Source organism: Jaculus jaculus, chromosome 7 (genome assembly GCF_020740685.1).
Source record: "Jaculus jaculus isolate mJacJac1 chromosome 7, mJacJac1.mat.Y.cur, whole genome shotgun sequence".
NCBI classification, from domain to species: domain Eukaryota; kingdom Metazoa; phylum Chordata; class Mammalia; order Rodentia; family Dipodidae; genus Jaculus; species Jaculus jaculus.
In genome coordinates this window covers 85,447,491-85,473,444 of record NC_059108.1, presented here as the reverse complement: position 1 = coordinate 85,473,444, position 25,954 = coordinate 85,447,491, and the positions used below count along the sequence as shown (strand labels likewise).

At 43.5% G+C, this 25,954-nt stretch overlaps 2 pseudogenes; one reads left to right on the top strand and one right to left on the bottom strand.

The window, feature by feature from the left end:
• Nucleotides 1–3,228: 3,228 nt before the first annotated feature.
• Nucleotides 3,229–6,045, bottom strand: LOC123462098 (annotated as a pseudogene).
• Nucleotides 6,046–9,212: 3,167 nt separating this feature from the next.
• LOC123462101 lies at nt 9,213–10,048 on the top strand (annotated as a pseudogene).
• Nucleotides 10,049–25,954: the final 15,906 nt, after the last annotated feature.

Sequence of the window (25,954 nt, the reverse complement as noted above, 5' to 3'; positions counted from 1 at the left end):
AGAGAAGATTCTCTACCACAAGTGAGAGTAGCATTAATATAAGGGTATGAACATGAAGAGAAGAGCTTACTGGGCAGTTTGATACGCATAGTATATGCATTTTCTACAGAATGTTTTAATTTCATTAACTGTGTTCTTCATTGCTAGTAATTCTGACTGGTTTTTCTTTATTATTTCTATTTCCTTATTTATGTCTTGTATTGCCTTCTTTATTTCATTAAATTGGTGTCTTGCGTCTTCTTTGATTTCCTCTTTGATTCTTTTGATTTCCTCTTTGATTTCTTCTTTGATTATTTGATTTGTGCTTTGACCTCTTTGAACATATTTACAATCATTCTTTTGAAATCTTGATCATCATGATCCTCCTAGCTCTGCCTTCCAAGTGCTGGGATTAAAGGAGTGTGCCACAATGCCAAGCAGTATTTTGCTTTTTGAATATACTTTTTTATTTTACATTAGGAAGAGCAAGAGAGAGTGAGAAAAATGGCATGCCAGGACCTTAGCCACTGTAATCAAACTCCAGACGCTTGTGCCAACTAGTAGGCATGTGTGACCTTGCGCTTGCCTCTGCTCTGTGTGTCTTGCTAAGATTGGATCTGAAGAGTTGGAGATGGGTCATAGGCTTTACAGGCAAGCACCTTAATTACTAAGCCAACTCTCCATACCTTAACATAGCGCTCCACTGATAAACTGTATAATTATAGACAAACCATAATTTCCTAACCCCTCTATTTCCTTTTCCCAACTCCACTCTCCATCATGTATTCTCTGAATTGGTCTCTTCATTATTTTGATGTCATCTTTTCCTCCTATTATGCAGGTCTTGTGTACTTGATAACTCAGTCCTCTCATCCATGAAATGGGGGTTGAAAATCCTAGTGACATTACAGAAAACCATTGTGATGCTTCAGTAGGAATAGATAGACATCCTGAGAGCTGTTTAAAACACATACCAGCTCAATCTTCATCAGATATTATAATCAGTGCTCTTACTGCTATTAACAAACATTTAAGTAAAATAATAAAATGATACTCGATTTTGAGATATGATGTAAAGGTTATGTATTACAATGAGTCTAAGGTGTGTTTTTCAACATTAATCTCAAAAAGCTGTGGTGACCTTAATTTTGCTATATTTCCAGCCCAACATCCCACTAGGTATGCTTGTGGGCAGCACCTCCATGCTTGGCTAAACTGCTGATGATCACACACTTCACCCCCTCTCTCATGGAAATGACACTTATAATTCTGGATGTTTTCATCTGTAATTGGCATGAGTTAAACTTTTCTCTTAATACACAACATAAAGACAGCATCCAAGTAACCTTCCACAATATTCACCATGTCTGTGGCAGTTTTAGTCAACTCACTAGCATTTCAGTACATTTTATTTCTCTAAAGAACCATAGGTTCTTTAGAGCGTTGAATAAAATGGCTACAAAAAACCCACTCCAAACAAAGTAATCCTTCCTTTGATATACAAGAAACATTCAGCTAAAGGAATGTCAGAGTGAAAAAATTAAGTACAGAAACCCCATTATATACTCGATATATTCATTCCCTATTTTGGTAGACAACTCACTATTTAGTTGCCAACAGACTGCTACTAAGGGGGGAGGTACTAGTAGGGGATTTGGGAACCAGCTAAGAGTTGGGTTTTGCTCTCCTAAATGAAGCTCTGGTACCTAGGCTCATCCACGGTGTACAGGACAAGATGCTGAGGAGCCTGTGGTGGGAATAAGACCCAGCATCCTCCATGACAGCAGCTCTTGGGGCTCCCTTCTCTCTTCTCCCATGGGCCAAGCCCAGAAGGGTGTCACTTCTCCGCCTCAGGCCCTGCTGCCAATCGTCGTTCCTGGCTGTCACACCTGTGGTCTCTCTTACCTTTTTTTCTTGTCCTTTGGGAAACGTGGTACATCCTAAGCATGACGAGATTGCATATCTTGTCAACATCCACCAGGCAAGCATCTTTGGGGATCTTTCCCAAGGACTTGAACCCTGGCAGGAAACCAGACTGCTCTGGTTTTGAAGCCCAGCACCCAAAGCACAGGAATCGCTTCATGGTAGAGTTTGTGGCCTTGCTGTCCGCTTCTTTCCTGCAAGACTCTATCCCCCTCCTTTATCCCAGTTCAGCTTGCACTCACCCTCCCTCCCCACCCCACTGTCTGTCTATAGTCCCCCCCGCAGCCCTTCCAATAAGAATATTAGTAACCCAAGTCCCCAGTGTTAGTGCTCACACTAAACTATGCTAGTCTCAAGCACCATCAGAACACGCCGCTGAAAGATGCTCTGCCTTACCATCTGTGGAACACTCAGACAAGAAGGGGCAGCAGCAACTGCTTGCCTAGCAACGTTTGAATCCATTGTGACAAAGTGGGCGGGTGCCAGCATGCCTCAGGACCAGTGACTACTGAGCCACATCCTCCAGCCTATCCTCTCCAATGATGGTTGACTAGAATTCCCATGAGATGTCAAACACTGACAAGACTTGGACAAGGGTTCTAGTCAAACTCTGTTTAGGGCCTGCGGAAAGCAGTCTTTGAGTGAAACTCATTTAAAGTAATGTGAAACTTGAGGGTCCTGGGAATCTCCTGTACACCTCTAAAATTTCAAATTGTGACCCTAGAAGGATCATAAAATCCCGGTTAGCTTGGGTTACATGGAAAGGTGCTTCCTCAAATTAAACAAGCCACTCTTAGATTCACAATACATGCTGTCCCTTTCCCTCCCACATTACCTGCTAGCTAAACGCCATCGACTGGGATTCCACAACATACTGTAACAATTTTTTTTTTCATGTTTTAAAAAGTATTTATTGCAAAGAATGCTGGACACAGTGCAATGCATGGTTGAAATCCAACGTCATCCATTCTAGGGAGAGCAGGATGATGCCTGCGGCCCAGGCACCTTGCAGCCACTCCAAGGCAGCTGAGGGAGGGGCTGTTCCCAAGCATGCCCTAACTCCCAGACACACCTCTGCCCCATGCAGTCCCTCTTGTAACGTGGCTCCCGCCTCCCCCTCCGTGCAGAGATAAAAGGCCTCGGTGGTCTTTTTGCAGGTGACATCAGGTAGATTCACAGCTGCCGACCCAAGGGATTCTCTATGGCTAACCATTATGTCCAGATGACAAAAGTCACCCAAACTTGGAGAGACACAAAAGCAACGGTTACACTCCCCATGTCCCAAAGGCACCAATATGGTCTTCTGCACCCAAGATGGGGCTTAGGGCTCTGACAGGAATCGAGCCAAAGTGGGTCAGGCTCATTCCAGACATTTATTCCTGTTTGTCTACAGCTTAGATGAGAGAGAGAGAGAGAGAGAGAGAGAGAGAGAGAGAGAGAGAGGGAGGGAGGGAGAGAGAAAAGGGAGGGAGGGAAGGAGGGAGGGAGAGGGAGGCCACTTGTCAGGACCAGGGACACTGACTTCTCTTATGGCCTGGTGGACTCTGCAGGCTACAGACAGACAATGGGAGTGGCAAGGCTGAAAAGGCCCAGACTTGGAAAGGCTCTTGGATGCAGGGATCTGGCTTACCAAGGTCCCGTTTGTGGGCAGTGGAGCACCAGCCACTGGTATGGGTTCCAGCCCTGCCTGTCAGTCTGTTGGCTACCTGAGAAACTGAGCCATAATCGGCTGCATAAACCTACAAGAACTCAGAGGCTCCACAAGGTTGTTTTTATCAGACTCCCATGACATGAGACAAAGCTGACGGGCTGAGGACTTCTCCTTGGGCCAGTGGCTGCCTCCAAGGCCTGTTTTCCTCCTTCCTCAGTACAACATGTGGACGGTAACAAACACCAGGGAGGAGCTAAAAGGACTAAGGTTAGCTCTGAGCCACTCACAGTAAAGAACATTCTTGCGAGCGGTGCATAGTCCTGTGTGAACAGAGGTGACAATGACCAGGGAAGGAGAGCCCAGGCTCCTTGAGCACTTTGGTGTGTGCACAGTGAAGGTAACTAGGACAGCTGGCCCATCGTTCCATGGTCGCCCAGTTAAGTTCTTGAGAACAGCTGGGCATACTTCAGCATAGGCCTTGGTACAAGTCAGGAAAGGGCACCTCCAATGTTCCCTTTCCCTTCAGTGTCACAATGTGCCAAAACAAGCATGCTGTTCGAGGAATGCCAAATGTGGGCGACTGCCCAATGGGCCTGGCCAGCGGCTGCAGCGCTTCCATTCCTGGAAGGGAGGGATGGGGAGAGTTGGCCTCGTCTTGAGTAGGAGATACTCAGCACCCCAGGAAGACGTGGCTATGAAGAGGACAGGAAGAGCCCGGCCAGGGGTTGCCTTGTGCACCCTGGCAGCTGAGCCAGTGAGGACTTCTCCGTGAGATGTTCCCTTTCACATTTAGGGCTGCACACTTCACAAAGCCACAGCAAAGGGGACAGAAAGTGGGGCAAAGGAGGAGCTCAACCAGCTGCACAGCAAATAGCCTGGGGATTCTGAGCATATCAGCAGCCACATCCAACCTTGTCGCTGGCTGTCAACAAGGAGACCCTGGGCTAGGCTGAGGGCTCTGGGCACTGCCAGCCAGGCACAGCTTCGATGGTGCTCCTGCATGGTGACAATGCCCGTAATGTAAACACGAGAGAAACCTGGAATGACCTCGTGTGGAGACTCAACCAACTCCTGCACAGGGGCCTCAGTGGATGGCATGTGGTCACTGGTGAGCAGAGACTGTGACAAGGGCTTCCTCTGGAGGCCTGGAGATGTCTACATTCTGGGCCTGTCTCAGTGTGTATTCACAGCTGTCACGTTCAAGAATATGGATTCCACTTTACAACCGTAAGCCACAAGGGTCAGCTTCAGGACTGTGTGTAGGGGACACATGAGGTAGGCCAGCTGTTCTGCTGCCTTGTCTTTGAAGTGTGCCAGGAGACCTCGCATCACAGCCTGGTGGCAGATGACCAGCACGTTCTCCTGTCTCTCCAATTCCAAGATGACAGGCTCCAGTCGCTGGACCAGGTCCTCATAGGTCTCACCCTTCGGATACCGGTAACAGTACTTGTCCTGGTCCTGCAGGGCAAACTCCAGTGGATAATGGGCCTGAATTTCCTCGTAGGTCCTCACAGACGCCCGCATCTATCTCGTTGAGGACCTTCCAATGCTCATAGGGCACACCCAATGCCTCCGTGGTCTGGATGGTTCTTTTCATCTGGCTTGTCCAGACCTTCAGATCCTTGATGTTCTGGTGGCTGATGAACTGAGCCAGACTCTTGGCAAACTCCCTGGGCCAGGGAGATAGTCCTTGGTCCTAGCCAATCTGGCCCTTTAGGTTGAGCTCGCTCTCCCCATGCCGGCACAGGTAGATGGAGCGGGGAGTCACATGGATGTTCATGAGGTAATATACGACTCGGCTCTGGATGTGGTCAGCTACACGGTTCACCATGTAGCTCTGCCCTACGTCCATGATCTTGATATAGGATAGATCCCTGTCCAGGTCCTCATCCAGTGGCTCATAGGAGTTCTCATAGCACTCGATGTGCCTCATGAAATCCTCTGTGGCTAACATAATCAGGGCTGGCCAGGTTCACTTACACGATGTTGGCAGCTATGACCTCAGGATCCACACAGATAGACTCAATGAAGAAGGTCTTGTAGCCATTCTGCTCCCCAAAATTAAAGATGGTTGCTCTCCGTTCTCTGGTGGTATTAGTTGCATCAAAAACCGACACATGTTCCCCATCCTCACTGAGAAAACCCCAGATGTCACAGAGAGCCGCTGGAGCACACTGCTTCTGGATTTTCAGGCTCTCTTCATCGTCTGGGAGGAAAAACTCAAAAGATTTATACATCTTGACCATGTCCCGGTGATACTGGCCAACGTTGAATTCCCGAGTGTGCACACCAATCCAGTTCAGGTAGTGGGTCAGCGTCTCATAAATGTAGGTCTTGACCCTGGCAGGCAGGCCCACCATGGAGATGAGTGTCGGGCAGTTGGTCATGCAAACACCATGTTGGTTGGCAGGCGTGCAGAGTCGGCCGGCTGTTGCTGTAGGGCAACCAGATCTTCTTCCAGGATTCTGGGTCAATTCTCTTGAGGACACCATCCCTCATTCCCCCACAATAACCCTCCCACCACCACCCACGCCCACCGCCAGGCCGGGATGAATCAATCGGACTGCGTCCACATTCTGTAACAATTTAATGTAACCCCTTACTATTTGATATAACCCCTGAAGCCTATATTCCTTTTAAGTTTTTTTTTTTTTTTTCCAATACTGTTTTAGAGAGGAGGAGAGGGAAAGACATAATTGCCACACAGGGCCTCATCCACTACCATTGATCTCTAGACGCTTTTGCCACCTAGTGGCCATGTGGGAGATTGCACTTGCCTCCCTATTGGTTATTTGGTATACATGGGATCAGCAGAGTTGAACATGGGTCTTTAGGCATCCCTGTCAAGTGCCTTAACCACTAAGCAATCTCTCTAATGCAAGCCTATGTTCTCTAAGGAGTTTGAAACCTGAATAAATGTTTTAATACTCAGTTTACCCATTTTATCTTATTCTCTAGTAAAAGCCTGTATTCTAGGAAAGCATAATATAACTTCAATGATCTGACAGATATGTCTATAAAGGACTGAAAGTGAGAGAGATAATAAGAGATTTTGTGGGCTTTGAGCATCAATGGGATCTCAAGCCCATGAATTGGACCTGCCATCTTCAGCATGAGGCACCAATATTGAGGAAGTGATGACTCCCTTGACCCCTGCCTCTTTCTCTACTGATATTTCTGGCACAATCATTGATCCCTGGGAAGAAGCCATAATCAGGTGTAATTATGATTATTAATGCACTGCCAAACCTCTGCCCAGACTTCTCAAGAATTGTAAATTCTCTTAAATGTACCTCAAGATTTTTCCCTAAATAAACTGAATAATTCATAATATAATCTTTGTTGTTGAAGATAGAAGAGAAAGTAGGGTGGGTTTATCTCACAAGCAGTGGTTAACTGCCCTAGGTGACCCCAACATTTTGGTGGATCTCCTAGAGTCCTGGAGTGTCAGAACCTCCTCACCCATTCTCAATCAACTGTATTCATTTAAAGGCAGCCATATAGGGATGGAGAGATGGCTTAGCAATTAAGGCACGTGCCTGTGTAGCCTAAGGACCCATTTTCAATTCCCTAATACCCACCTACACCAGAAGCACAAGATGACACCTGTGTCTGGAGTTTGTTTGCAGTGGCTAGTAGCCCAAAGCACCCATTCTCTCTATATATCTGTCTCTTCCTCTCTCTGTCTCCTCCTTTTCTCTTTCAAATAAATAAATAAATTGTTTTTTTATCTAAATATATTAGTCACACAGTTTCTAAGTTTCTTTCCCACATAACTCCCAGAATCAGGGGGTTTCTCCCTCAAATACCAATAACCCTACAGAGGAAGGCCTCAGAGGAAAGGGGTAGAGGAGAAGTAGTATGAGAAGAATTTTCTAAAACACAAATTTAAAATACAATAAAGGCCTTCTTATCTACAGAAAAGGAAAAAGGCTGGGGTATCAGATTATATATATATATCCTTTCATTCTCCACTTAGGTTTCAGTTTGTAGTAGTGGCATCCCATGACAGCCAGTTTGATTGTCTTTTTGTGTTTGAGGAAAGAGCAAGTTCTCTGATGGACTTGACTGGGCGTGGTGATACATGACACATTGCTACTAACGCAGCATTCTGGAGGCAGGAGTAGTTGGTTGGCTAAGCTCAAAACTCACCTTGACTGCAGACTAAGTTCCAGGATAGTCCGAGGTATACTGAGACCCTCCTATTTAGGAGAGGAAAAGAGAAAAAGAAAAACCCTTTTTCATACAGATGTCAGATCTGGGCTTTCCATTGGTCAGACTAAACGTGGGCTGGAAGGATGCAGAGTCATGCCCAGTGCTGGAGCCCACTGTGGTAGCTCCAGATGCAGAGTTCCTCTGCACCTTGGGGTGGGGGATGGATAGAGGGAGCAGCCCTCCTGCACAGTGAGGCTCAGGGCTTTCAGCTCTCCAAGCGAATGCTTCCTGGGCTACTGCTAGCTTGATGAGCTGGCTTCTCTTGCAAACTGGGCTTGAGGCCAACTGCCTGTAGCAGGAGAGCTCAGGACCATCTGCTCTCCAAGGGAATGTTTATGAGTGCCCTCTTGATGCTCTGGGGCCCCCAGTGTTGTCTACCACTTAGCATACTGACATAAACTTTTGGACCCACTGTGAGTCTATGAGTAACAGGCATAGGAATCTCTAAATCATTTAAAAGATGGCTCAGTGTTTAAAGTTTTAACTGGTATTGATGAGGATTCATAGCCTCCATTTTCCCTGACATTTGTTATTTATGGCTTTGTTGTAGTTACTCTAATTTGTTATTAGTTCATTGTAATTTGATATGTATATTCTTAGAAATTCATGCCCCTGGCTCTGCAAAATGATCAGTGTTAGTGACATTTAAAAATAACCACAATTCAGTGTGTTCATTACACAGGAATGGCAGAAATATTGAAATAATAAAGTTTGTAGGATATCTTATGAACATGCAAAAACAATACTTATGTCTGAATATGAAATCAGGAACACTATATGATTTACAATAGCATCAAAACCTTTAAAACTGTTGACAATAGAATGAGGCTAAGCTGTGGAAGCATACACTGCAAACTATCAAAGGTATGAAAGAAATGATAGGCCTGCCTCCAGAGAGCCCCAACTTGTAGGCTTGGCTTTCGTCAATGGTCTGAGGGGTTAGCGGGGTGTCGGACCCCAAGGCAAACCTGGCGCCCAAGGAAGATGCTGGGGAAGTGTGGTTACAAGATTCATGTTATCCTTGAACGCGGAACCTTGAGGAGACCAGGTCACCAGCCAAGCCACAGGGCGCTGCGGGGCTCGGTCTCCAGCAGTCACTGTCGCGGAGGTCGCGAACACTGCTCTCCCGCGTACCGGGGACAGCGACGCCGCCCGCAGCGTTCCTCGGGCTTCACCCCCTCGGTGGCCGGGGCGGCGGACGGGTCCGGAGTCGTGTCCGCGGAGATGGCCTGGCTTCCTGCCCCGTGAGCCTGAGGCCTCGCAGCGGAGGGCCGCGGCTTCTGGAGCTTCCGGAAGTCCCCACCCACGCGCGAACGCCGGGCAGTGCCGGGGGGCGGGGCCAGGCTCGTCCAATCGGAAGATCTGGTCCCGCCCTCCCGCCCTGGTCCCCTGCATCCCTCCACTCTCCTCCCTCCAGGGTCTCCAGTGCCAGGTTTTCAGGAAGATGTGCTAGAAAGCTGAGGCCTACCTCTGGACCGCTGAGCCGGTGCATCTTTCCAAGTCTATTCAGCAGTGGAAGCCCTGAAGCCCTGACTCCTGAGGAGAGATATTTTATATCTCATCGTTTGGCTTTCTTTGCGGCCAGTAATGGCATGTAAAAGGAAACTTGGTAGACCGATTTAGCCAAGGAGTTCAAATTACAGAAGCCCGCTCTTTCTCTGGGTTCCAAATTGCTATGGAAAACATACATTCTGAGATATACAGGCTCCTTGTTGACACTTATATTAAAGATTCCAAAGAAATGGAATTTTTTTTCAATGCCTGTTTGAAGAAGTCCGAGGGCCTTCCATTGGATTGGGGACAAAAGCACTACTTTTGCAGAACGTGTTACAGCTCTTACTATTGTAGAAGGAATCTTTTTTGGGCTCAAGTAACAGGGACTGTTGCCGGCCTCACATTTTCCAAGGAGCTTATTCGAGGAGATGAAGGTCAACACTGTGATTTTGCCCATCTGGGGTTTGAGCACCTGGTACACAGACCATGAGAGCACAGAGTTAAGGAAATAATTATTAATGCTGTCAGGAGGGAACAGGACTTCCTCACAGAAGCCTGCCTGTGAAGCTCACAGGGGTGAATTGCACATTAATGAAGCAGTACATTGAAAACGCGATGGACGGGCTTATATTGGAGCTGGTTTTAGTAAGATTTTCAGAGTAGAAAACCGATTTGACTTTGAAAAGCAAGACTAACTTCTTTGAGAAGAGAGCAGGTGAGTATGAGAGGTCAGGAGTGATGTCAAGCCCAACAAAGAAGTCTTATACCTTGGATGCTGATTTCTAAGTGAACTGACTGGAGATGGGCTCTGTATTTTTTCCTGACATCTCCCCTTGTTATGAACAATCAGTTAATCCAACTACACTATGCATTGTCATTAAAGTTGATTAACGGCATCTGTAAAACCGTGTAGCTACCTCAACCAATCCTGTTCACTAATGCTGGTGGTGTCACCTGGAAAGAAAAGGCATATTTAAAACAAAAGCTACTTGGATTCTTGGAGAAGACTGTATCCTTGTTGTCTTTTGCAAGCCTTCTGGCTCCCCTGACTTCATCCTGGCATTCACTGGAAGGCTGGGCTTTACCCTGAGTGGTCACTTCCTTGGGCAGTTGAAATGCTAGCCTTGCTGTCTCAAATCAGGCTTCAACGTTTACCTACCTAGTTTGTAAATAAAACAAGCACTTTACACGCAAACATTGTACTGTCGGTGGGGGGAGCCTGGTTTATTATTTTCCATAGCAAGTACCTAGTATTCTGTTTACCACTGGTGGTAGCCCATTCAAAATTTACTTAGTGACATAAGAAGGTTAATATTGACCTAGCGTAATTTTTTAAGCTTTGTTTACTTTAAGGAATTTGAAATGCCCTTTAGTTAGCTTTAAAGTCAGTCCACTGCTTATGTAAAGCGTAGTCTGGTGTCAGTAGTAGACTGGGTTTTGCCCCTGTAGCCTGATACGGTGTCATGGTATCTGCTTTCACAGCCAAGGTCTTTGAGCACAGGGACTTCTAACTTAGAGTCACTAGGAATTGAGGAATGATCTGTGCCAACTGCTGGTGGCTGGGTCTTTACCTGATGCAATTTCACTCTGTCTCTCAAGTCACACTTTACCGACTGCCTGGTTGATATGGAGAGATTCTTGAACAGGCTTCCTAGGTAGCAGCTAAGATCTTATTACAACTTCTCAAATCATCCTTGTACAAAGGGAGCCATCTAACATCTTGCTCCTGTGAAGTGTTAAGATAGGACTGAAGTTGGCTCTCCTAAAAGTTGTTTCTTCTCATTTTCATGTGTGAAGGCATACTGTACTGTTGAGACTTGATCCATTTATGTTAACACTTGTCTCTTAAATTGGATGGGATTTTTATTGTGTGCTCTTTTTTTTAATACATTGGGGTGGAGACATCACCCAGCATTTTCTTGAAGTTTGTAAATGGTAAAATGACTAAATTCTATCATTTGCTTAGATGTAAGTATCACCTGGTGAATTGTTATTTTATTTTATGCTTTAGGGACAAGCCTTGACTGGCCTGGAACTCACTATGTAGACCAGGCTGGCCCCAAATCTGCTAGGATGACAGGCATGTACTACCATGCCCTGTCCACCAGGTGGATAATTAAGCGTTAGTGGAAAACTAGTGCTGCATGAACTATGTGTTCCATTCAAAGACAAGAATACACACTTGTGCAGTAGTGGCAAACAGCCTTTTTGGGTGAGCAACTGCCTTCCAATTGGACATGGGGCCTGCTCAGTGGAAGAGAATTCATATCTGGTATGGAAAACCAAGCCATCTCCAGATGGTCAGGAAAACCACAACCTTCAGAGAGATGCCCCAGCATTCCCTGTACAAGATGAGTGGATTCCCTTGTTAAAGTGTCTCTCAAGCTCCTGGGCATATCTCCTTTAATCAAAACTGCTCTCACCTTTGCTGGGAGAATCTAATGTTTTATAAATAGCAGGGAATTTTGGAGAGAACCATGACCCACGAAAACAAGGAAAGACTGCTGAATACCCACAACGAGATGGGCCACCTCTACCACATCTGCTAGGATACAGAAGAAAATACTAGGCAGCCTTCTACACCTAGGAAAATAGCAACATTGTGGTGAACTGAAGCACATCAGCGCAGACACACACAGGTTACAAAGCAGTCAACGCTAACTGACCACCTGCTGAGGCGCAGCAACTGTTGAGGAAGAAGAGATGGGTAGGTTGTAACAGCCAAAAAGCAGGTATAAATACCCTGAAACATAATACCCCCAGAGACAGGCCCACATCACCCCACAGTGAACACCCAGAAACCTAGTGAGGAGGGCCCCCCAGGAAAAAGGTGATGGGGGAGGCCACATATTACAACAAATGTTAAAGAATTATGTATTCAATAAAAATGTTACCAAATAAAGCCAGGCATGGTGGCGCACACCTCTAATCCCAGCACTTGGGAGGCAGAGGTAGGAGGATCGCCATGACTTCAAGGCCACCCTGAGACTACATAGTGAATGCCAGGTCAGCCTGGACTAGAGTGAAACCCCACCTCAAAAATACAAAACAAAACAAAAAATTACCAAATAAAAAATGAGAGGGAGAGAAAAGAGTGAGATAAAGAGAGAAATTAGACTCTAGCTTCACTCCTTAAAAAGAGCAACAAAGAATGTGGGAGATGGCTCCACGGCTAAGGCTATTTGCTTGCAATTCCTGCCAGCCCAGGTTCAATACCGCAGTACCCACATGTTTGATGTGGCAAGAGGCCTTGGTGCTCTGTACTACGTCCATCTCTCCTTCTTTCCTGGATGGCTCTTTCCCCATATGTCTTCTCTCTCTCTCTCCCTCTCTCTCTCTCTAGACTCTTTCTTGGGCTGGAGAGATGGCTTAGCGGTTAAGCGCTTGCCTGTGAAGCCTAAGGATCTCAGTTCAAGGCTCGATTCCCCAGGTCCCGCGTTAGCCTGATGCACAAGGGGGTGCACGCATCTGGAGTTCGTTTGCAGGGGCTGGAAGCCCTGGCGCGCCCATTCTGTCGCTTTCCCTCTATCTGTCTTTCTCTCTGTGTCTGTCGCTCTCAAATAAATAAATAAAAAAAAATTCAGCAAAAGTAGGCTAATCCTTTTAAAAAAAATAGACTCTTTCTTGCTCCCCCAACTATATAAAGGAAGGAAATTTAAAAATTATTTATTAATATGATTTCTAAATTACAGTAAGATAAATTTAAGCCCACAAATCCTTAACTAAATTTCAAATTTACTTTATTGTAGGAAATGTATGCCCAGTCAGGTATACCTGTCATTTTGTATTTTCCTTTGGTTTGCTTTATTAAGCCTCTGAGTTCTCAGAGTACTGACTGTTCAAAGGAGAAAGTCAACTACTCTCAATTATACACACGATTGTCTCTCAGTAGTGGTCAATGTAAAATGATAACAGTTACCAAACTTAAGAATACGGGCTAAAATTATCCATACTAAGGAAAGGAAAAGTCTATTCATATTTGAGAATTTTACCTTTGTATGTACATGACATTGCTCCACTTTTTATTTGTTTGCTTGTTTGTGTGACTTTCAAGATAGGGTCTCACTCTGACCTGGAATTTACTCTGTATTCTCAGAGTGGCCTCAAACTAACACCAATCTTCCTACCACTGCCTCCCTAGTGCTAGGATTAAAGGCATGTGCCCCCACGCCTGGCACATTGCTCCCATTTTAAAGTTCCAGGATCAGGTGGAGCAGGCACTTGGAAAGCCTTCAGAATAAAAACATAAAATCAGGGCTGGAGAGATGGCTTAGCTGTTAAGTGCTTGCCTGTGAAGCCAAAGACCCCGGTTCGAGGCTCGGTTCCCCAGGTCCCACGTTAGCCAGATGCACAAGGGGGCGCACGCGTCTAGAGTTCGTTTGCAGTAGCTGGAGGCCCTGGCGCGCCCATTCTCTCTCTCTCCCTCTATCTGTCTTTCTCTCTCAAATAAATAAATAAATAATTTAAAAAAAAACATGAAATCATGGAAGAGTTTGGGTTCTTCTGAAAATCAAGTGAAAGATCAGCTGGCTGCATTCTAAATGAAATTCTTAATGAATATTTTTAAAGATAAGCTGTTAAATAGGCTATTACCACTTTCTCTGCTTCAAAACTTATCCTATGCAATATTTAATGAATTTAATCATATTTCCATATCAATGAGTGATAGACAAAGACCAAGAATATTTTCAGACAAATAGTGTCTCTTGAAGGCTCAAATGAAAACCCAATTGCTACCTCATCTATCTTGCAGCTACCTGAGTTGACATGACCACAATGACAGAACAAGCCTGAAATGTATCCTTTCCCTCTCTATACCCTGTATCTTAGTGAATAAGCTGTGAGCTAAAAATTGGCAGTCTTGGGTCTTTAGCATTGAAATCAAAAATATAAAAAGACCCTACTATTTCCTTTACCCCAAACAGAACAGGGAGTCTCTGAATCTTTTTGTGTTATGAAGCTATATTTACTCAAGTCAATTAAAAAAAAACTGTACATATTTTTACTGGCCATACCATTGTAAGAGAGAATAAAACCCATTTTAGAAGCAATTGTTTGTCCTACATATGACATATGCACAAGAAAATAATTGTATTAATAATACCATACATATAGACATCCAAGAGGAGATAAAACTGGAAAAGCAGAATTCAGGTCTTCCTTCCTATTGTATTTTACAACCTCAACAGACTCTCAGTAAGAAGGCCTCAGAATAGACTGGTTAACTATTACAGTTCTGAACCGTGTTTTCAGCCAGTCCTCCCCATCCTGCACATGACAAGGACATGGCCCTCACGTGTCATCGCCTCTGGGCCATAGATCCAACTTGTATTCTGCTAGCATTCAGAGTCTCCTATGTTGTACTCTAAATTGATCCAAAGCATATATTTGCACAATCTTCACTGGTACAGAGACTCTTCGGGTACTGCAAATTGTTTTAATATTGTTCAACACTAACCTCAAATGTTATCAGTTTCTACAATTAAACAAAAACCACTCATTTTTAGAATACTCGTGTATTCTGCATTTTAATTTACTTTTTTGAGATAGAAATATAATGTAGCCCAGGTTCACCTGGAATTCACCATGTAGTCTCAGGGTGGACTTGAACTCATGGTGATCCTCCTACCTCAACCTCCCAACAATGGCTGGTGGAATAAAAGCACGCACCACCATGCCATGCTGAATTCTACATGTTCTTGTACCTTTATACCTTGTTAAGTTCAACATCCTGTATGCACATTCCCTGTATTGTCACTCTGTTGTCATATTCATCTTTCCTACAGTGCTTAGTACTACCCAAAGCACACCTGCGCCTCCAGGAACCTCTTCTATTTCAATTCTTACATTCTAACATGGACCTGCTTGTGTACTTGTCTCATTTTTTCCTCATAGATATCACTATTCTCTTCCATTTTATTATAAGATTGTTCACCTGTGTGATGACAGGTAAGTAAGGCTTCTAGCCCCAATGTTAAGGGACATGTGTTCAAAGGCATTATGGCTACTTAGTAAATTCAGATAAGTCTCCCAAATCCTGAAATTGTGTGGGTTTTGATATATTCTAACTTAGCTATGAGAAAGGAAAATAAATAACAAGAGAATCTAGCATAATCAATAATTCTAGGAAACTGTATTTCTTGAGAAATAAAACACTACAGACATGTTAAGGATACAGACAATACAGCAAACAGATATTGGTAAGTAGAGCAATCAATGCAAATATCATCAAGATGTTAAATGTTCGGGCTGGAGAGATGGCCTAGCGGTTAAGCTCTTTCCTGCGAAGCCTAAGGACCCCGGTTCGTGGCTCAATTCCTCAGAACCCACATTAGCCAGATACATAAGGGGGCGCACATGTCTGCAATTTGTTTGCCCTGGCGCACCCATCCTTCCTCTATCTGTATCTGCCTCTTTCTCTGTCTGTCTGTCTGTCACTCTCAAGTAAATAAATTAAAATAAAAAAATCATTTAAACAATATCAAATGTTGTAAGTAGTGGGATCTGCTATAAAACCGTTGCTTTAAGAAAGCAGTCATTGTTGTGACCATCGAAGTAAAAACATGTGGACCATCTATCAGATGATCCATAGCATTGGAGTAACACTGCACAGAAGAGCTTACACATAACCTAATTTTACATGTGATGTGATGGGAAATGTACTGGAATCTTAGCTATATCAATCTACTCAAAAAATACACAAGTTCCCAGTTTTATTCATGTTTTCCAAATTACCTGATTTGAATTACTAAGTCTGGAAATCCTATCTTGGTGTAGGGGTGTTTCCAGTACTTTTAGCTCATTACAATTATGAAGGCAAAAAGGTATTTAAGTTAGCAATATAAAATAATAAAATGTACAGTAGAATAAAATATAACACAATGAAACTGATGATACATTGGTAAGATAAATCAATTTGTAACCACACCTCAAGTATTGTAGTGTGAATATCAATCATATTAGTGATTGAAACTCAATGAAGTAAGTCCTCTTCCGTTGCATTGTACATGTTATGCACTCAGAACATATAAGTCCAAGTGAAAAAAAATGGAAGAAAGGAAGATGTTAAGGAAATAGAGAATGAAAGAGGGAAGGGATTAAAGAAAAAAGTGATGATTTCAGTGAGGAACTAAGGAAGGACGTCATCACAAAGATGATGGTTCAAAGTACACTACCATGCACAGTAGCTATGATTGTAACTGAACATTAACAGACTGACAGAGACTGGTATTAAGTAGCACTTAAGTAATACTCCCTTATGATTTTGTCTACTCTTACAACTAATAGTTTGAGACAAGCTTCAAATATCAATTTGGCAGAAATACAGTTGCTATCTGATATGGAAAAATAGAGGAATAACTGAGCTGGAAAGATGGCTCAGTGTTAAAGTTGCTTGCTTGAAGGCCTGATGGCTTGGATTCAATTCTCCAGTACACATATCAAGCCAAATGTACAAAGTGATGCATGCATCCGGAGTTCATTTGCAGGGGGAGAGGTCGCGGTGCACCATGTTTGCTGGCACTTGTGTGTGTCCTACCTCTCTCTCTCTCTTCCCTTCTTGCAAATTAGCAAATAAAATATGAAAAAAAGAAACAAAAGGACAAGAATAAAACTACTATCTCATTCAAGCTTTAGAAATTACCAACAGTGTTCTCTGTATAATCAGAAAAAAAAAAACAATGTTTCTTACATCATTTAAACAGTAAAAACTGAAAGTGGGATGCTCTTGGGTATTTTCCATGACAAGAATTCCATTCATAGAAAAGGAAGACAAACAACTTAATTAATGGTGGCATAACTCTCTCTCTCTCTCTCTCTCTCTCTCTCTCACACACACACACACACACACACACACACACTCACTCACACCAAGTGACTATAAATGACTTTCTTACTGTGCTGTAGGAATTGAGTCTAAAGACTAGCACAGGAAAATAAGGATGGTTTTAAAAAACTTCAAGAGAAAAGTATTTATAAAAACATTGAAAGTGTTCATTTGTCACTCCGTGGAATAAGATAATGTGTTCTCCTTTTTATGTATTGATGGTATCTTGGTCTTTTCTTTCACTGACAGACCTTCCACTTGTGGTTCATTTTCCTCTTGGATATCAGGAAGCTGACCTTGTACAAAGGCGAAAGACCCAATACAGGAATGTACAACATGACACATTCTCCCACAGAATTTACAATCTTCCAACACCCCTATGAACATGCTCACGGGCTGCACATGCTGAGTCAGCGGTGTGTCTCTTCCCTCGCCCTCCACTGTGCTTTCACATGTGCTTCGCTGAGTTTTGAAATGTGCCTCCCATGACTAGGATTTCCACACAAGGTCTCTCAAAACTCACATCACACATTCCAAACTTTTAGTAAGTTTGGTTTCTTCTTAAAAATTATTTATTGACAGTTTCCATAATTATACTCACTATGCCATGATCATAATTTGCTATCACCACAACCCCTTTGCTGCCCCTCATTTACCCCCACCACTTACCCCCTTATTCTTTCCAACTAGGCTCTCCCCTATTTTGATGACATCACTTTTATAGTGATTTGCAGGATTTATTTTTGCATTATTGAAACATATGTATTAATTCTTATCCTTTCTCTGACTTTGTTGTGTCTTGTATATTCCTAGTCTTCTTTTGCCTAACAACTGTTTCAGTATGAATTTTCCCCCATAGCCTTTGAGATGAAATTATCTTTCTTTTCAGAATGAAGAATTCCCTCATGTCTGGTGGGAGAGCTAGGTTCCCATTCATGATCCACGTGGTTACTGAATTTGTATTTCTCAGCTTGGTTATTGTTAAGGCTATACATGTGTTACTCATTTAGATGGAGATTTTCAAGTATACCTTGAAAGCTGTAACAATGGACTTTTTTGTAATACAAATTTCTGTAGCATTTGTGTAAATGTCTAAATTTCCATAGATTTACTTTTACACTCTTCTAAAGAGTGAGGTGTATAAGAAATTACCAATGGCAACAGAGAAGTAGGAGAGATCCAGAGCATCTGAAGCCCACATAGGCAGGCAGAAGCGTCACCAGCAGCTGCGGCAGCAGGTTCATGGCAGCTCCAGGTCCTCGGCAGCAGCACGACCGTGGGACCACACTTGCAAGGCTCGGCTTTATCCACAGGAAAAACCAGATGAGGGGATTTTCCACTCACACTGGAGCTCCTCACAAACTCAAGAAATGTGAAGATAAGACTGCCGCAGCCAGCGGGGAGTTGAACAAGGACCCGAGGAGAAGTTAACCTGAATGGGAGAAGGCAAACAGACACAAGAAGGAGACCATGCTAGGTGTTCAGGCAGACATAGCTTATATATAGAAGACAGAACTTGTTTGATAATGCTTATGTGCCTAAGGTCAGTTTCACCAGGGTCATATGTTAATCCCTCTATCAGGCACCCACTCCACCTAGGCTGTGTACTAAACAATGCTTTAGGATCAGGAGATTAGGAGATTAGAGATCACCCTAGCTCCCAAGGTCAGAGAGCAGCTGCAGATCACGAGATCTCCTTTGTAGTAAGAGATAAGAGAACACCCTTAGTTCCCAAGGTCAAAGAGCAGCTGTGGCTCCCGATATCAGACCACAGCAAACAATGGGGTTGCAGATCACAAGGTAGAGGATCACGTGACCATGGGAGGACTAGAGCCACCATCCACAGCCTCCCCTCCCCTACTGCCAGCCCAAGCACCAGCAAGAACCAGAGACCTGGGGAAGGGAGTTCACAGCACCCAGCTCCTGTGACCAGAGCAGCAATCCAATTTCCCAGCCAGCCTACTTGAACCCACAGTGCACCAAAAACGGACCCAAGCAGGAGCGCTCCATAACTGTGACCAAAATCATCCCAAAAGGTAACTGGGATTACATCAGTTCAGTACTCACGAAATAATTATGGTATATAGGCCTGAATCAGAAGTGCTAATTGCACCTTCCATAGCAGAATAAATTATATGTTAAATCTGATGGATCCTTGGATTTGGCTTTTTTTTTTTTTTAGCACCACAGAAAAGTTTAATATTTGGCGTATTTTCTCCAGGTCCTTTTATAACTGCCTACTGACTTCCATGTATGTTGGATTATGCAATATTTTCATATAACATTAACTTCCCATTGCAAATAAGCTAGTGGATGTACAATATTCTATCATGTGGCTGCATCATACCTTAACCATCCTAACTGAGCTCAGGCTAACAAAGCATGAAGTAAAATCTGCAGAAGGAAGTAAAATGACGCACACACGGGCCCTATCTATGCACATATACACAAATGCATCTTCATGCTGCCTGAACACGAAATGGCTGTGTTCTGTAGTAGAGGAGGGGAGGTAATGCCCAGAGCCTTGACTTTGTAACAATGAGTTGCCCTGCCTCCTTCTCATGGTAAGACCTTTCCTTCTCTCCTTCTTCCCCATCCCATGATTTGGGACTTGCTATGTAGCCAGGCTGCCCTCACACTCACATTAATCCTTCTGCCTCAGCCTTCTGAGTGCTGGAATTTCAGGTATATACCACCTATCCTGGCTATAAATTTCAAAAAATACATTCAAAAACATTCAAGAATTTAATGAAAAAAGGTCACCTACGAGAACCCCATTATCAACATATAAAGATGTGTTATTTCAAATAGCTTTTAAAAAAGCATGTGGTCTGACTAAACATTTTATTTAGAATTGAACTGCAATGCAATATCATATGTGCATACTAATATTTCAAGAAATTAGAAAATGGAAAAAACAAAATTTATATTAACCATAACTTTAAACAATTATATCAAAATTATACCAACTTTTAAAGTGTAGCCTTTTGTGGTGGTTTGATTCAGGTGTCCCCCATAAACTTAGGTGTTCTGAATGCTAGGTTCCCAGCTGATGGATATTTGGGAATTAACGCCTCCTGGAGGGAGTGTATTGTTGGGGGTGGGCTTATGGGCTTTATAGCCAGTTTTCCCCATGCCAGTGTTTGGCACACCCTCCTGTTGCTGTGGTCCACCTTATATTGGCCACGGGGTGATGTCCACCCTCTGCTTATGCCATCGATTTCCCCTGCCATCATGGAGCTTCCCCTCGAGCCTGTAAGCCAAAATAAATCTTTTTCCCAGAAGCTGCTCTTGGTTGGGTGATTTCTAACAGCAATGTGAACCGGACTGCAACAGTAAAGTGGTACCAAGGAGTGGGGTTGCTGCTAGACACCTGACTATGTGGCTTCAGCCTTTTGTAGCTGATTTTCAAGAGGAAAGTGGAAGGAGTTGAAACCTTGGCCTAAGAGATGTCTTGCAGTGCTGTAAGTACAGCTTAATGGACTATTCTGGTCTGAGCTCTAAGACCTGAATGCAGTAAGAACTATGGACTGTGAGGTTTGGCTTATGAGGGTGAGAAAGAGCTGTGCCTGGACTGGGCTAGCAGTTTGTGTGAGAAGCTTGCTCTTATGCCCATATCCTGAGAAGTTGTGCAGGGTTGCTTTGCGTAGAAATGAACTGGTGTGTGCAGAGGGATATGGCACAGAAAGAAAAATCTTTGGGTGAACTACTGCCAATTCAGCTGCAACTGAGAGATTACAACCTTTGAGACTGGGCTAGCTGACCTGCACTGGGGCAACAAAGAGAATGTCAACTCTTTTGAAGGGGCCTGAGTGCTCAAGGAGTGTCCTGTTCTTCAAAGTCTGCTTTATTCCCCCCTGGATTAACAAATTGGCACCCTACCTGGTATCGTGGAATATAAGAAATGCTGGAAAGAGGGTCATTGAGTTTGCAACACGGTCTTGTGTTTTGGAAATGGCCATGGGCAGTGTGAAGCAGGTTTGTTGGTTGCCTGCATAGAGACTCCATGGAGCCATGAGGATGAACTGTGGCTTGCAGTGGAGACCCAGTGGAGATGCCGGGACCATGAGATGGCTGCCGAGGAGCTGCCGGCCCCGATGAAGTTTCCCAGGACTGTGAGTAGCCTAGCTGGAGGGGCGGAATTGGAATGCCAGAGACTTGTTGCTGGTTAGAATTATCGGACTTGAAGACTTGTCACTGGCTAGAGTTGCTGGACTTGAAGCTACAGAGTTTGATGTTTGCCCTGGTTGTTTTAAATCTTGTATTGGTTGAATGTTTCTTTGCTATGCCCAATGTCATCTTTTGCAGTGTGAATATTTATTCTGTGCCATTATGGGTTTTTTGAGGTTATATTTTGGTTATTATGGCTCAGTTAAAAGATCGTGAACTATGGGGATGTATGAACATCATTGAGATTGATAAAAACAATGGGGACTTTTAAAGTCAGACTGAATGCATTATATTTTACATCATGTATGGATATCAGTTTATGGGGGCCAGGGGCGGAATGTGGTGGTTTGATTCAGGTGTCCCCCATAAACTTAGGTGTTCTGAATGCTAGGTTCCCAGCTGATAGATATTTTGGATTTAACACCTCCTGGAGGGAGTGTATTGTTGGGGGCGGGCTTATGGGCTTTATAGCCAGTTTCCCCATGCCAGTGTTTGGCACACCCTCCTGTTGCTGTGGTCCACCTTATATTGGCCAGGGGGTGATGTCCACCCTCTGCTTATGCCATCGATTTCCCCTGCCATCATGGAGCTTCCCCTCGAGCCTGTAAGCCAAAATAAATCTTTTTCCCAGAAGCTGCTCTTGGTTGGGTGATTTCTAACAGCAATGTGAACCGGACTGCAACACCTTTCTTTTCAAGACTCAGGAATATCTTCTAGTATTGCCAGCAAACACGATTTTGTGTCTGCCCACTGAGATACCCTTTCCTTAAACTGCCCCAAGGCCCATGGCTGTGCTTTTCTTGACAAAATTGCCTGTATTTATTGTGCACCCTTTTTTAGTGTGTCTACTGTGAAATAACTGAGTCAAGAAGGCCAGTGTGTCCACTCACACTTCCTCTGTCATCTTCACTGGAGTGCATTCAGTATCCAAACTAGTTGTCTAAAAGTTGGATTTGAGGGTTAAAATACTTATTTACCATATTTATAACAACTGTAACTGTAATTGCATTTGCCTGCAAAGCCAAAGGACCCCGGTTTGATTACCCAGGACCCATGTTATCCAGATGCACAAGGGGGCCCATGCGTCTGGTGTTCGTTTGCAGTAGCTGGCAGCCCTGGCATGCCCATTCTCTCTCCCTATTTCCCTGTCAAATAAATAAAAATACTTTTGTAAAGCCTATGGCTGGCCAGGTATGGTGATGCATTCCTGTAGTCCCAGCACTTGGGGGGCATGAATAGGATGATCACATTGAGTTTCAGGCCACCCTGAGGCTACGTAGTGAATTCCAGGTTGGCCTGGACTAGAGGAGACCCTACCTCAAAAAAACAAAAGAAAACAAAAGAAAAAGGCTATGGCTGGAGCGATGGCTTTGGGATTAAGGCACTTGCCTACAAAACGAAAGCAACTAGGCTCTATTTCCCAGGACACATGTAAGTGAGATGCACAAGCTGAACAATGAAATTCATTTGTAGTGGCTGACGGCCATAGCACACGCAGTCTCTCACTTTCAAATGAATTAATAAAAATAAAATATTTTTTAACAGCCTATGACAGGAAAAGTAATAGCCATAGATGGATAAACTAGTATTATCTGGTTAAGTGAATGTATTATACATATAAAACCACCCTCTAAACACTTATGTTTATGTCTATATATTAATGCTACTATCACTTTTGGTTACAGAACTTATCTTTTCACATGGTGACAACCACTATAGAAACCCAAACCTCACTAAAGAGCTGAGAATTGGTGACAGTGGGGTGTTCCTGACTAAATGAGACATCTATATCACACCCCTTATGGTCCATTATAGAAGAGGTGGTAGGAAGAATCTCAGAGCCAAGGAAGGGGAGGAGTGCTGTGCAAGGCTCATCCTGTCACAGTGTCACTGTGATAGTCATGATATCACCTACACAAGACCTGCATTAACAACATGGAGAAAGTAATGTCATCAAAATAGAAGAGACACTAGTCAGAATGAAGAAACTTGGTGGAGGGGACACAGGGAGGAAAAAGGGATGGTGGTGGGAGGGGATGATAGATGGTCTATATGTAGATGTCCTGCATTCTTACACACATGGGATTAAGTCCCCAGTCTAGTAATTCACTATGTCATCTTCAGAAATGAGACTTTTGCACAGGTAATAAGGGTCACATTGAGGTGACTGTGATGATCTGAGACAAAGTCACATGTACCCCAGGCTGTCCTCTACCTCACTGTGTAGGGTGCCCTGAGCTCCTTACCTTACATCTCCAAGTGATGGGAAGACAGGCGCATGCCACCACGTCCAGTTTTATGACCTGTTGAAAGGCCACATTTCTGAAGGTGACATGCTGAATTACTAGACTGGGGACTTAGTCAGATGTGTGTAAGAAAGCAAGACATCCCCTCCACCGAGTTTCTTCATTCCAATTAGTGTCTCTTCTATTTTGATGGCATTACTTTTCCCCTGTTGTTAATGTCGGTCTTGTGTAGGTGGTATCATCACTGCCACAGTGACATTGTGACAGGATGAGCTTTGCAAAACATTCCTCCCCTTCCTTTGGCCCTTAGATTCTTCCTACCACCTCTTCTATAATGGCCCATAGACGGAGTGACAGATGTCTCACTTAGTGAGGAACACCCTACTATCACCAGTTCTTAGCACTTTGGTGAGGCTTGAGTTTCTACAGTGGTTGTCATCATCTGAAAAGATAAGCTTCTGAAACCAAAAGTGACAGTAGAATTAATGCAAACACATAAACATAAGTATTTAGAGGCTGGTTTTACATGTATTAATACATTCACTTAACTAGATTACTAGTTTATCCACCTATGGATATTACTTTTCCTGTCATAGGCTTATAAACATATGTTATTTGGGGGCTGGAGAGATGGCTTAGCAGTTACGTGCTTGCCTGTGAAGCCTAAGCACTCCAGTTTGAGTCTCAATTCTCCAGGACCCACCTTAGCCAGATGCACAAGGCGGCGTACACATCTGTAGTTCGTTTGCAGTGGCTGGAGGCCCTGGTGTGCCCATTCTCTCTCTCTCTCTCTCTCTCTCTCTCTCTCTCTCTCTCTCTCTCTCTCTGTCTTTTGCCCTCAAATTAACAAAGAAAAACAAAATTGAAATATTTTATTATTAATTTATTTGGGAGCAATTGCATTGCTAAGGCCATCAGCCACTACAAATGAACTCCATTGTTTACCTTTTGCATCTGGCTTACATGGGACCTGGGAAATTGAACCTGGGTCCTTTGACTTTGTAGGCAAGTGTATTAATCACTTAGCCATCGCTCCAGCAATAGGCATTTTTTGTTTGTTTCTTATGTTTTGTTTTGTTTTTTCGAGGTTGGGTTTCCCTGTAGCCCAGGCTGACCTGGAATTCACTATGTAGCCTCAGGGTGGCCTCAAACTCATGGCAGTCCTCCTACTTCTGCCTCTCAAGTGCTGGGAATAAAGGCATACACCACAGTGCCCAGAAAGCCATAGGCTTTTTTTTTTTTTTTCCAGCCATAGGCTTTTGAAAAAATATTTTTATTTATTTGACAGAGAAAGCGGGAGAGAAAAATAGAGAATGGGCACACCAGGCCCTCTAGCCACTGCAAATGAACTCCAGACTCGTGCACCCCCTAGAGCAATCTGGCTAATGTGGCTCCTGAGGAATTAAACCTGGATCCCTTGGCTTTGCAGGGAAATGCCTTAACTGCTAAGACATCCCTCCAGCAATACACTTTTAAAAGCAATTTCATTTTTTATTTTTTTATTTTTTTCAACTCTTGATCAAATATTTAATATCATCTATTTGCAAATAAATATATATATATAGTAAATCTGTAATTTTAGACATTAGTAATCCACAAGGACATACAATGAGACTCTACTATAAATTCCAAATGAATAAGGCTTCAGTTTTAAGACTGCCCAAGCTCAAGTACTGGTTCCTTCTGTTGTTTCTCAAGTCATGGGGGGGAGGCTGCTTTTGTTTCTGTTTGTTTTGTTTTGTTTTTTGAGGTAGGGTTTCACTCTAGCTCAGGCTAACCGGGAACTCACTATGTAGTCTCGGGGTGGCCTTGACCTCTTGGTGATCCTCCTACATCTGCCTCCCAAGGGCTGGAATTAAAGGTGTGTACCACCATGCCCATCTCTTTTTCTGAAATTTAAACTAAAGATGTACCATTAATACAAAATTATCTTTCTGCTACCCTGAACTTATGGTCCAGTTAATTTTATTTCCATACCTGAACATGTATAAATGTCATACATGGGAGAAAAATAACCGGGCCTTAAATCGAGGGCCATTTTCACTATTTTGCTCAAAATTCTTATGTTATATATCAAGAGGCTAATCTACTTAGAGACGTCATCTTAGAATAGCATTTGTGTTTTAAAATGAATAGTTCTCAAATCTGAATTAATCTTTCAGAAGGCACTGGGTTTTAAAAATGTCCTAAAGCATAGGTCTGTTGACTGTGAGAAAACACATAACTAAGTCCAAAAAGGTGTTTTCAACTGGAAGTAGCACCTACCCCACACACTGCAAATAGCAATGAGTCTTTCTAGAAAATCACATGCATGCTTCAGCTTACACAGCACCACATGTAACTCACAACTTCTAAAAGAAACTAAACAGTGTCTGAGTGTCTAAAATTTAAACGTTCAAACCTTCACACGTCCTTCTATTCCTTACATGAAAGGTACTTAATAAGTTACAT